General features: G+C 43.8%; 1 protein-coding gene across 6 annotated transcripts in view; it reads left to right on the forward strand.

Moving 5' to 3' along the window:
- The window catches only part of TIAM1 (TIAM Rac1 associated GEF 1), a 193,102-nt gene that overhangs the window by 41,367 nt on the left and 139,274 nt on the right, over positions 1-12,461 (forward strand). For 2 of the 6 annotated variants that reach the window (XM_052794126.1, XM_052794130.1), the window contains exon 3: positions 233-293. The exons of the other annotated variants lie outside the window; for them this stretch is intronic. The gene's annotated coding sequence lies outside the window, so the exon portion shown is untranslated. The remainder of the gene's footprint in view (positions 1-232; positions 294-12,461) is intronic. 6 annotated transcript variants of the gene reach the window in all.

The following is a 12,461-nucleotide window of genomic DNA, read 5'->3' on the forward strand; positions in this document are numbered from 1 at the left end:
CTTGTCAGGAGACTGGGTGAGCCTGTGTATGTATCTCACCGAAAATATTTCAGACCTCCTGGTACCTTCCATCCTCCTTCCATAATCTTACATTTGTGCAGCTGTGCATTTTGTGTCCTCCCCACAAGCTTCCTGCTGCTCTAGGAATATTTTAACCGTTTATGTAGTCTAGTAAAGCTACAGGCAGATTCCCTCCCAATATTTATCAACCTGTATTCCTTTCAGCGGGAAGCAGAGAAGCTAGCTTATCTGTCTGCGGGGCCCTTTGGAGGGAGATGAGGACCTTAATGCAGGTAAAAGCTCACACTCATAGCAAAGATAAGCCCTTTCCATAAATAAGCTGTCAGCCTGCCTGTAAGACAGTGACTGAAGGAGCGGCAGAGGCTTGGGGAGTTGTAGTGGGGCTGCCCAGAAGGAAACAGTGCTGCACGAAATAAAAGCTTGGTCTCCTCATTCTCTGTCTGGTCTTTGTCAATAGGATGGGTCTCCTGACTGTGGTGGATTTCACTTGGATTAGAGATTATCTTTCCCTTTAGTCTTTTCTGTACAGGGAGGTCATCGTATGACGAAACACTCTCCTGAAGTTGTTTAAAAAACCCTGTACATTGTGTTACATGTATATGTTCAGATACAAATATCACATGTGCATACTATTGTAATTTATAATGGCATTTTATCAGCTTAGGAAGTTATTAGATTACTTTTGTGCCAATGTTTTTACCTGTGTAGGATGGGAGTATTTACTGGCAAATTTGTTGAAGTCTTTCTACTGCTCTTCAGTTGATGATGGTTTATGTAAAAAAGCTTTCTTTAGGAGCATGTCAGAAAAATCCTGTTTTGAAAAGCTGTTTGGTTTCTTAGGAGCATGTGCACATGTGATTTTCTCTTTATGATCTTAGGTTTCAATGGTATTTAAGCCCCATTTTTCAAAATTGAGTTATTTAGAAGCATTAGCCTCTTTAACAGTACCTAAAGTGAACACAACCATTTCTTAAACAGCTGCATGTGTGTAGCCACATGCACAGTATGGTCCTTACAGGGCCTGAGTAGCATCTTTGGATCACTGCGGAAACTCGGGAGCGCCTTACTCTTGCTTGTGCTTTGCCTCCAAGTGGTGCGGGTCACTCCGCTGGAGCTCACACAGCAGAAAGCACTGTGGATATGGAGAATTGCCAGGTTTTTGTGACTGGCTATGGAAATCCCACATGCAAAGCAGTCCCATTTGAAGAGGTTTTCGGGAGGCAGCTGGAAGAGTACAAAACCTTGTGTTTGGTGTTATGGTTGATAAGGGTTTGAAGGCAGCTGTAGTTTGAGCTCTGAATAGTTCAGCCATGTCCTTATCTTTACTTGCCCAAACGCTTCATCAAGTAAGAGTTGATTTGTTTCCTGAGCAGAGGAGCAAAAGGAGGGCAGGTGCTTCAGCTCTGAGTGGCATTGAAGCTCTGCATGTTCAGTAGAAATGGGGAGGGCTTGCTGCCTGGTTTGGTGTGCTGGCCTGTCCCTTGGAGCCATGTGTCTATACCTTCTGCTGGGGCTGTGCCACCCTATGGGCGGGAACAACCCTTGCAGGGCATCCCTATGTCACACGCATGTTCGTGAGGAATCTGCAGCCCAAAGGTAAATGAGTCAGATGGACCTTCATCTGAAAACTGCTCTTTCGTAAAGGCAGGGGGCTGGGGGTGCACTGTGTTGGCACAGAAGAACGAATTGGTGTCTTGTGCGTTGCCTGGTTCGTGGTTATTCTGGCAACGAGAGGTGCAACCCCTGCTGACCAGAGGCCTGTGAAATCTGCCCAGGACTGTGGCGGAGGTGTCTGCCCCGCTGGATGTCCATCCATCACCTGTGGCAGAGGTTTCTGCTCCAGTCTTGGTGGTCATTCTGCTCTTAGTATCACTCCTGCAGATTACAGCAGTAATCTTTAAATCTGGTGGCTCTACTTAGTTCGTGGTCTCTGCAGTGTTGAAATTTCTCATTGATTTGAACCTTTTTATTTCAGAAGTCAAAATGGAGGAAAAGAGCATACTAATTCAGTTTTAATGCCAGGTTGTGTTGGGATTAATTTCTGTTACCAGCAAGGTTCGCATAAGTTCGACTAAGTCTTGGTAGGCACTGTTCATTTGACTGTGAGGCCTAAGTGAGATTATTATATAAGCCTCTCCTCAACAGTTTAAAGTCTAACTAAATATTCTCTGTTCTCAGTTGTAAAGGAGATACTATTTTAATTACAGAAGCTTTCCTCTGACACACAAAGTGCTCAGCTACCAAGAAGAGTATGGTGGTTTCCTAAACTTGATCTGCACACTTTCTTATAATTTCAGTTGAGTTCAGCGCAAAGCTGACCAGAAGATATGGTGGTAAGGTATAAATTATACAACGTTTTCCAGTTTGCGTCATCCAGAGCTGGTGTTTTTGAACATTAGCGTGCAGTTTCCATTCTTCGCTGTTCGTGGAGAAAATGGAAAATAGTTTATAATCCCTCCCTCCTCATTTTGTCCTTTCTTTACCATCTTTGCCCTGTTAACTTTCAAAAGACATTTTTTGAGCTGAAAGCTTGGAATTTGGATAGAAAAACTGTCATGGTCTTTTAGAAAATACGTAAGACTCTCCAGATGTGTAACAGGTTGAAGTGAATTGAGGCTCCAGTAATTTTGAAAATGAGAAGATATCCATGCATACAGCTCCTAGAAAACTGATGCATCAGTTATTTGTGGGTTTTTGAACATCCGGAATGATTTCCTAATTTTGCATGAGACTTAGTGTGCAATTGAGGGCTAACTGCTTCATTTCTGTCTGCCTCATTTACTCCCTTGTATAAAAGACAAATAATATTGATACAAGGGGGCTGTATGAACAAATGCTTATGATTCAGTAGTGGTATGCCCTGCATAAGGTACTGTTTAGATATAGTTAATCCTGCCTTGGAGGCAGCAGGATGCCTTGTACAACCTTTCAAAATTTCTTTCAAGCCTGTGATCCAGGCTCTGTTGGCTCAAAACAACCAGGTGTATTTCACGTAGGAGTTCAGCTGAGTCTTCATGGAAGTCGTAACCATATTTCTGTATAGCATGGCATTTCATTTGGTTTCTCACATTACCCTGGTTAGTCATCTCTCATCTTCATTTTTCCTCCTCTCCTGACTTGCAAACCAGATTCTGCTTGGTGGATAGTGCGTATCGTTACAAGAATTTGCCCTAGCAACCAGATAGATTTCCAAAAATAGCTTCTCCCGTCGTTGCAGAGCATCTCTGAACCTCAGGATGTTGTACTGCAGTCTCTCTGAGCGGTTAAAGGCTGTTGTTTTGTTTTTGATAGTTGGACAAAAATAAACTGTGCCATGAGTGGACTTGACTTTGTGCACAGAGTAATGCTATTTGAGACATGAGAGAAATTCCTGCAATGTTTACGTGCTGAAGAAAAATGCCTTTGAAGCCAAAGTATTTCTTCTGTGTATCCATGTGTGTGATTTTGTTTACAGCTTGTTATCTGAACAGTCATCTGCTCAGTGGGCACCTGATCTTGAAAGATGTGTAGTGCCTGGGTTGGCCATGCCAGGTTTGAAGTTATCTACTTAAGTAGCTGCTCTTGGACCTTTTGCCCCTGGTACCTGGAGCAGCTTGGCAGCACGCTTCCTAGGCTGAGGAGTGGGATGGCCAATTAATGACATCTTTCCCTGCTGTGAACGTGACATAAGTCTCTGCTAGTATTTGGTTTTTTTGTGCTACTCAACACAGGAAATATTTTAAGATGCTTCTGGAGTGTGGCCATTTTCTTTTCCCTGTCTCTCCAGTCTAAGAAAATTCCAGTATTTGGGATAGCATTGCATTTCCATAACACTGCAGGAGTATGAGAATTTATAGAGATGTGTTCAGCTGCTGATTATCTTCTGCTGTGGCAGTGCTTTTTGCAATGATTATCTTTTCATTGCTTTTGGAGGGCATTCTGCAGTCTGGTGTGTTGTTATATTCCCCTTTTCTGACTATCAGCTTCAGTTCTCCTCCAAATCCTTTCCTCTAGCCATCTCCTTTTTTGCTATATTTAAAACTATCCCTTACAACTTGTATATTTTTTAAAAAATCTTTCCCTATATGTTTTTTCTCCTAATGCAAACTCGAAATGAGGAATTTTAAATAACTTGACATCACCCCTACGTTTTATGCATAACTTTTAATTGCAGTTACATTGAAAATGTAAATGCTTTCCCATAAAGCTTCAAGAAATCAGAAATGTTCTCACTATGCTTGGGTTTAAAACTGGATTTGAATCAGAGAGGGAGTAAAGAAGCTGCTCTGGACTTGAATGATGAGCATTGCCTTGGCAGTGATCAGGGGGCTTGGCTGGAAAGTGGGAGCCTGGGTTCAGGTTCCTGTTCTTCTTCCCAAGACACGTCTGATCCTCCCAGGTAAATGGCCACGGGATGGATGGGTCTTTTGGGATTACTCTTCTCCTTTGAAAAGAAACTTTCATCCCTCAACTGGAAGACTTTTCATATAAAAATTTGTTTGTAGCTCTTGTTTTCCAGTATCATTTTTGACAGTCACCTTCTGGTTTGCCTGCAGGGGTGGAGGGGTGCAGCAACTTGAACCTGCAGGTGCAGCTCAGTCTGTGAGCAAAAAAGCCAAACCGATGAGAGTTTGATGGTGGAACCCGTTGCAATGTGCATTTTGGCGGGGGAAGCAATCATGGAATATACTGTACTGAAACGCCAAGTGTGAGGCTCTTTGTGAAGTCACAGAGCATATTTACTCTACAAATTTTGCCCTGCACTGTCTCTGGGAAGTAGCTGTGTTTTGGAGGAATGTTTTCTCTTGCCTGGGCTTGCTTGTATGCTAAGGGAAATAGCTTGCAAAGTAACTTGGCTGTTTAAATAGCTTAGCCCTCATCTTGAATGAGAACAACAGGTGTGTTCAATGAAAAAATAAAATAAGGGCAAGATGTGCTAGATACCAGCTTCTATTTAGTGTCATATGAACCAGCATTATACTAAATCCATTTTTGATCATGCCCATATGCCTTTTTTTATGGTAGACTTTGCCGAAGAGTCAGCTGGTTCTCTGGACATTTTGCTGAGAGGCCTCTTTGGCTTTATCTGATGTGAATTGTGAACGTGAATTTCATGGTGCAAAAGGATGTCCGTGAGAAATGACATTACAGGCTTGGACCAAAGCCAAGTGTTGTCCATGGAAAAATTCTTAAACTTGTGTTGGTGGGCTCTCTGTTGTGTCCAAATCGTCTTAATTTGTTTCATGTTGACCACTGTAAATAGCTTTTAGATGATACAAAGAATGATGAGTTTATGCTCATTTTTCTCTTCAGTGTGATAGGTCTGGGTCAGAAGAGCATCTGCTGTTAGGAACTGAGAAAGGGAGACAAATGTGTAGTACCTGAGGGCTTTGCTTCTGATTTGATCAAGCTGTACCATGCAAGCTTTTCTTATTCTTTTTGCAAAACTAAAAATGTTCCTTTAATACCATATGCTTATTTATCTATGTATATTCTTTTATAGTACAGCTGTGACCTGTTTAAAAAAAACACAACCCAAAACCCCAAAGTGAATTAAAACAGTGGCAGGTAATTCAGTTTGAATGTGTGATGACATGCAAGGTCATAGGTTCTCAGGGGCCAGAAGTTATGTAGATTGTTAACATAGAAGATGGAGTACTCCTCACATTAAAGTGGGGTGCCAGACATTGATTTGCTTGTATGCATGTGGGAGAGAAGAGACAATCAGATGCAATATTTACACTGAATTACATAGAGAGGATTTTTTTATTATTTGCATTCTCTAGAGTATTCTATATTCTCTAGCGTATTCTTGCCATATGTGTTTTAGTTTCCAGAAGTTTATACACAGTATCTGCTTTTTGTTCCAAACAATATAACATTTATTACTAGTTTCATGAGTTGTTGTTTCAAGGGGGAAAAATCTGTACAAAGCTGCCTTTGAGTTCTGCTCTGGCACCATACCGTACACAGTATATGCCATCTGCGTCAAAGAGGGTGATAAAAAAAACCCCGCATATCGACCAAGTCCCTGTATAGTTGTCTTAAAGTTATTCACGGTCATGAAAATCTTTTTGAGTAGCATTCCTGATGCTTTGCTGTTGGTTGGTAAGATGGCTTTTAACCCTTAATCCCTCCCCAAACTGTAGCAAGAAAATAAGGCTCATGTTTTCGAAGTGCACACTTGCTCTGCAAGTGGTTACGGTGACAGGCAGCCCGGGTGCTGTTTTGGGGACTGTCATGGTTTAAGCCCAGCCAGCAGCTAGGCACCATGCAGCCACTTGCTCACTCCCCCTCCCAGTGGGATGGGGAGGAGAATTAAAAGACGAGATAAGAACGAATTAATAACTAAAGTAAAATAAAATATAACACTGTAATAAAATACAATAATAATTGTAATGAAGAGGAATACAATTAAAAAAAAACCCAAACCCAAGAAAAGACAAGTGATGCACAGTGCAATTGCTCACCCCCCGCTGACCGATGCCCGAGCAGTGATTGGCCCCTCCCAGCCAACTCCCCCCAGTTTATATACTGTGCATGACATCCTATGGTATGGAATATCCCTTTGGCTAGTTTGGGTCAGCTGTCCTGGCCGTGCTCCCTCCCAGCTTTTTGTACACCTGCTTGCTGGCAGAGCATGGAAACTGAAAAATCCTTGACTTAGGATAAGCGCTACTTAGCAACAACTAAAGCATCAGCGTGTTATCAACATTATTCTCACGCTAAATCCAAACCACAATGTATCAGCTACCAAGAAGATAATTAACTCTATCCCAGCTGAAACCAGGCCAAGGACCCATCCCTCCCCACCCCTCCTGGAAAGCCCCTGTGCTCTGCTACCTGACAGCCAGTGCCGGAGGTGGGATTCAGCCCTGGCAAGAATCTATAGAGCCAGGGTCGGGTTGTCCCTGAGGGGGTCCTGCGCAGCTGCACCATCCCCTCCCTTAGCACCGCACAGACGGGTCCTGAGCGAGGAAGGGTGGAGAGGGCAGCGGTGCCCAGGTCACTTGTCTGCAGAAACAGGGGCAAGGAAAAGGGGGTGTGTGCATGCGTACGTGAAGCAGCCCAAGAGGTGCTGGATAAAGCTGGGGTGTGAGGAGATGGAGGAGGGCATCTTCTGCACTGGGGAGTTTGTAGGGTCCCTTCCCAGCCTCCTTCCCCAAGATGGGGAGAGAGTGTCAAAAATGAAACGACAAGGAAATGTTCTGGGGCATCGCAGAAGGAAGCTTCTTGTTGAGAAATTACTCTGCTTATGGGTTGTGTGCTTGCAGCCTTATGAACGATGGATAGAAAGACTGTATTGGACATAATTATAAATAAATAGAGGAACCACTGCAGTGCCGTAACATTGCTTTTCATGCTCACTTTTTTTTTTAATTACTTACGCTTGATTGTTGCAATTGATTGCAATTGTGAGAGCTAATTTTAGTGCATAAATTTTATAATGGAAGCCTGCCAAGTGTTTGTGTAGTGGAGGATAACAACTGCACAGAATTTGGGTACAGGATATGCTTGTCTTCCTTTCTCTACCAAATGTTGGTGACTGTTTCATGGGCTGATACAGTTGTATATAGCCAGTTTCTCAAAGAAGAAAATTCAACCAAACCCCGCTGTGAAAACAGAAGAGCAATTTAGAGAACTGTGATGAGTTTTAAGAACAAGCTGATGATAAAGTGATCATTGCCTTAGTTTTAGGACAAAGAGCAAAACCAATTGAGTTCACTTTTAAACTTTGCATGATGGAACAGAGGGTAAATAATGTTGTTCCAACCTTAAGAAACAAATTCAATATGTTTAGCTGATGAAGTTAAAGACCAGCATATGGGTGTATAGATCTGGGCCCTTAGAAAATGTCACGGCAGTTTTCCTAGCAGCCTAGTCCAATTTCCATGAAGTTCAATGTCAGGACTTGCAGGGAGAGGAGATTTAGTTGCCGCAGGATAAAAATCAAAGATTTATTTCTGAGTGAAGTGTTAACTCAGGAATAAATTTTCTTTCCACATCCATATTTCTATATATCCTGGATTCAAGATACAGTAAATCTGGGGCTGTTTTTTAGGGTTTCCTCTTCTTTTAGGTGCATTTGTCCAAAGAGGAGGAAAAGGTTTGGAGGGGTAGAGAGGATGTGAAGAATGCAGGTGGGTTTGTGATGTTTGAGGGACAATTTTTATATGGATTGAAAAGTGATACTAAAAAACCCCAACAAATCAGCTCATCTAATAGATTAGTTTTGGTACTCAAATTATTAGGTGAGCTCACTTGTAAGATAAGGTACCAAAACTGACTGGAACTCATGTCATCTTTCTCCCACAGGTTTTTGGTGTCTCCTCTCACTTGTTTTTTATACTGTCATTCCAGTTGTGATTTGTCTTACATGCTTGTTTAAACACAAGTTACATTTTCAAGCTCCCGTATACAAACATTTGTCTGGGTCACCCTTCCAGAGTTATTCACAGATGTATGTTTTGGCAAAGTCAGGGCCAAGAATGATGACAGGTGGAGGATCCACCTTCCTGAAACATCAGCTCGCTCTTTTGTGTTGGTTTTGGGCATTTTTAGTTTAGCTCTGTGCCATACGTGTTTTACTTAAGGAGATAGCTTGTCCCTGCAAAAGCATCCTTAAAAAGGATAGAACAGTTTAAATATGTTCAAGAGAATTTATTAAAATGCCTTTCAATTGAAAGGGAATGAGAGGTGTTTTTTTTTTTCCCAAATAAAACTCCAGCCTTGTGAAATATTTTGCATCAATTACAAAAGGAACTTCAGTACATTTTTCTAAAATGAGGAATGAGCCAACTGCATCTGCTAGGTGTGGGAGTGACATTTCAAAATCCCACTGACAGTCACATTATCAAACTAAACATCATCGCTCTCTTACTGGTGCTAACTGAAGAGCTGTCTACTTTCTAGGGGCAAAATTGTCCCTTTGGAAAATGCCGGTGGAAGGCATGGACACCTTCAGACCTGAAACAAGACAGAGCCTGCAATTGTCTACCATGGTAAAATTTGCTTTCTCCACGAAAATGAACTTCAGAGCTCATTGTCCTTAACTACACCTCAGCCGGTGCCAAGAGGGGTTCCTGAATTTTGTTTGCCAGGTCAGTTTGGTAAAGACACCTTTGTCTTCCCAGCACCGAAGAGGCAGCTGTGGCGCTCGGTACTGCCGTGATGCTGGTGGACCCGGTAGCCGCAGTCGGCCTTTCTGCTCCCACTGCCTGCGGCTGCATGCTGGGATGGGGCCGAGGGGCTCAGCCTCCAGCCCACGTGCCCGTCTCCAGTTTGTCATGGCGCTAGTCATGGCCAGCTCCAGTCTCTCCAGGAGACTGCTGAAATGGCTGTCAAAACCGCCTAATTCAGATAGCATATTCACATAAGTCAGCCCTCCTTACCCTATCAAAGAGGACTGAAGAAAGGGAAAAGTATGAAATATTTTTTTCAGTAGTGAGAGCTTTCACTGTTGGTTTACATTTACAAGTTTTTTCAGGTGATACAATAATAATATGTTGTACTGTAGTGTTGTTCCTCAGTTTTAAGCATAGTAGCAATTATCTACTTATTTACATCACAGTTTTTCATTGGTAGATTACTAGGTGCACTGCAAAAGAAGACCTTTGATGTCATATTTGCATTAATGGGAATGAATTGTGATTTTTTGAGAAGTGAAACGTCACAGCAAAGGTCACACTGTGGCCCTATGGTGGAGCTGGGAAGAAGACCTCTGCTGTATGCTGTCAAGTGAGCAGTGCTGTTTCCAGTTCTAGTCTTTATTATTTTCCTTGCAAAAAAATGACAGAATCGTAGAATCGTGTAGGTTAGAAGAGCTCTCTGGTGCCACCTCCCTCTCAAAAAGCATTTACAAGTATTTTTATGTGTGTGTATGTGTATAAACAGTGATCTGGTGCAGGAACATCATGCATATTGCCACCTTGTTTGATGCTGTTGCTCCTGTTCTGAGAGGATTTATTTGTGACATTGGTCTGGAATGGATGTGCTCAGTCCTGTAAAAACTCAGATCTCGCAGCCCTATCATAAAGAAAGCAATAACATGAACTGGAAGATGTGGAGGATGGTGTCTTTGGAGAAACTGATGCAAAGAGTGAGTTTGAAGGAAGAGAAAGGCTGGGTGGGCACAGAGAAAATAATATTGGCAATGCAGCAAATAGCGTAATAGAAGGCCAGAGCCTTGGGCAGGACCAGGACACAAAAAGAGCAGTAAGGAAGGAGAAGCAGTAACATTGCAGAGGCTGATTTGAAGGCAAAGCTGGAAATGCAAGCAGAGGGGAGGTTGCCCTCTGATCTATTTGATACGTAGATTCATAGAAACTTGAGGATAGAACAATGGTGGTGATCATCTGCACCTGGTGATGATCATCTGCCCCTGCGGCTCTTTGTCCAGGAATCCTTGGGAATGTCCTTTGAGAGGAGATCTTCCAGAGGTACCTGTGAAAGCAAGTTCATGTTGCTGCGAGCATAGATGAGCTTGTTCAGCCAGGATGCATTTCTGCAAGGGCTGCTCTTGCTCTGGAGAATCACTTGCAGAACAGAAACCAAAGGTGAAGACCTCGATCCAGTCTGGTCTTCTGCATGACAGCTATCACGGCACATCATGTACTTTCTCCCCGAGGCTTGCGATGCTTCAGTTCAAGTCACGGCATATCTTTTCAGATGTTTGGCTTCTTTCACCGGGGCCTTGTTTGATGACAGTCTGCTGTGCCCCTGGGTGAGCTCCTCCGGCACCGTGTCACTTCTGTTCTGGAAACGCATACTCAGTTTGGCATGCATGGCGTGCCTGCAGTAACGCCAGAGCTGGCTGGAGGAGCTGCCGTTTCGACGTGGTAACAAGGCAGGAATCCGGCAAAAGGGTTTATGGCTGCTGCCGTCGCTGTCTTGTTGCCCAACGCCTGTGCTGCAGTACTGCCCAGAGGCCCTCTTGGAGTTGGGGCCGTGCACGCATATGGCTGCCGGAGGAATGATGTCGGGATGGGTGATGGCTGGTGGGAGCCATGAGGAAGGCAGGCAGCGTGGGGCGCGCTGGGCGATAGGTGAAGCAGACAGCGAAGAGCTGGTACCCTGGGGAGGTGTAGAGGAGGGCATGAGGAAAGTGGACATAGTGCTAGCAGGTGGCCAGCAGCCAGGTGAGGGGAGAAGGACTGTATCTGCAATTGCTGGTGTCTAGATTCAGGTATAAGCTGTGTTTTAAATAAAACTGCTCGGCATACACGCAATGGCTGTTCCACCCCTCCACGCCCCCCAACTTTTATATGGTCCTAAACTTTACAGTGTTTGAATACCACAGTGCAGTTAATAGCCCTGGGTGACAGGGGGGAGCAGGGGTGGGGAGAGGGCATGGGGATCAGTGCTGCTCGGAGGAGAAGACAAAGGCTGGGTTTGTAGGCTGGTGGGAATGTGCCAGATAAGAGAGAGAGGGAGAGGAAGAGGATGAGAAACAGATGTCGGAAGCAGTGGGTCAGGGGTGAGGGGCTGCAAAAGGCATACCTCGGGGTCCAGCTGCAGGGGCAGAGCAAAACAGCATGATTAAAGGAGTTCACGATGCTCCAAGGGTAGAGAGAAGATGCAGCTCAGCAGAATAGGCTGGGATTGTTCCTAGGCACCTTGTAGCCTTTTTTTTTTTTTTTAAATTTTTATTTTTGGTAGGGCAATGTCATTAGTGAAACTCTGGCTTGGTTAATGGAAATGGCTCATTGTGGGGTGGGATGCTGTGCTTGCAGGACAAGATCGGATGTTCCCCACAGGTGCTGAAGCCAAACCAGCAATCTGCCTTAGAGGCTGGTTGGGAAAAACACAGAAGAAACTGTTCTGAGCAGCGTTGGTGGTGTTGAGGCAGCATGGCTGGGGCTGACTGCAGCCTGCTCCCTGTTTCTCTTGGCTGACTTTTCAGGAAAAAAAATTAAATTACTTTCTTGAACATCTGGGTGATTTTTTTTTTTAAATTTTTTTTTTTTTAGTGCTCCAGGACTGAGTTGCTGTTGAAGGGGACGGTATTATCTCACCTCTTCCTTTGCTGGGCCCCATGTTCCTACTGCCTTGCTTGTGTCAGTACCAGCACTCCCAGGCCGCATGGCTGAAAAATGACCTGGTTTTGTCAGATGTGGTTTTGGGCAGCTTGATTTGACTGACACATGGGTGCAGCCATATTCGGGTGGTGTGAAGGAGCCAGTGGGAATGTGCAGCCCTGGGTCGTGCTGTCCCTTTCATGGTCTTGGTTTGAACTAATAGTGAAAATGTACTCTGAGTGACATCTCCTGCCCTTCAGTTTTAGTATTAATGTCAATATTTAGTTGGTGGGGTGATCAGTGCAGACAAAACCACCTTGCAGATCCCATTTGTCTTAATCCTTCCTTTCCTCTCATTATACGTTCCAGTTAGCGCTGCCTGAGTGGAGCTGCTGCAAGATGAGTCAAAAGCATCTGTAAGTGCCACTGTTACATTAATACTTG

The sequence above is a fragment of the Harpia harpyja genome, chromosome 8, assembly GCF_026419915.1.
Source record: "Harpia harpyja isolate bHarHar1 chromosome 8, bHarHar1 primary haplotype, whole genome shotgun sequence".
Lineage (NCBI taxonomy): Eukaryota > Metazoa > Chordata > Aves > Accipitriformes > Accipitridae > Harpia > Harpia harpyja.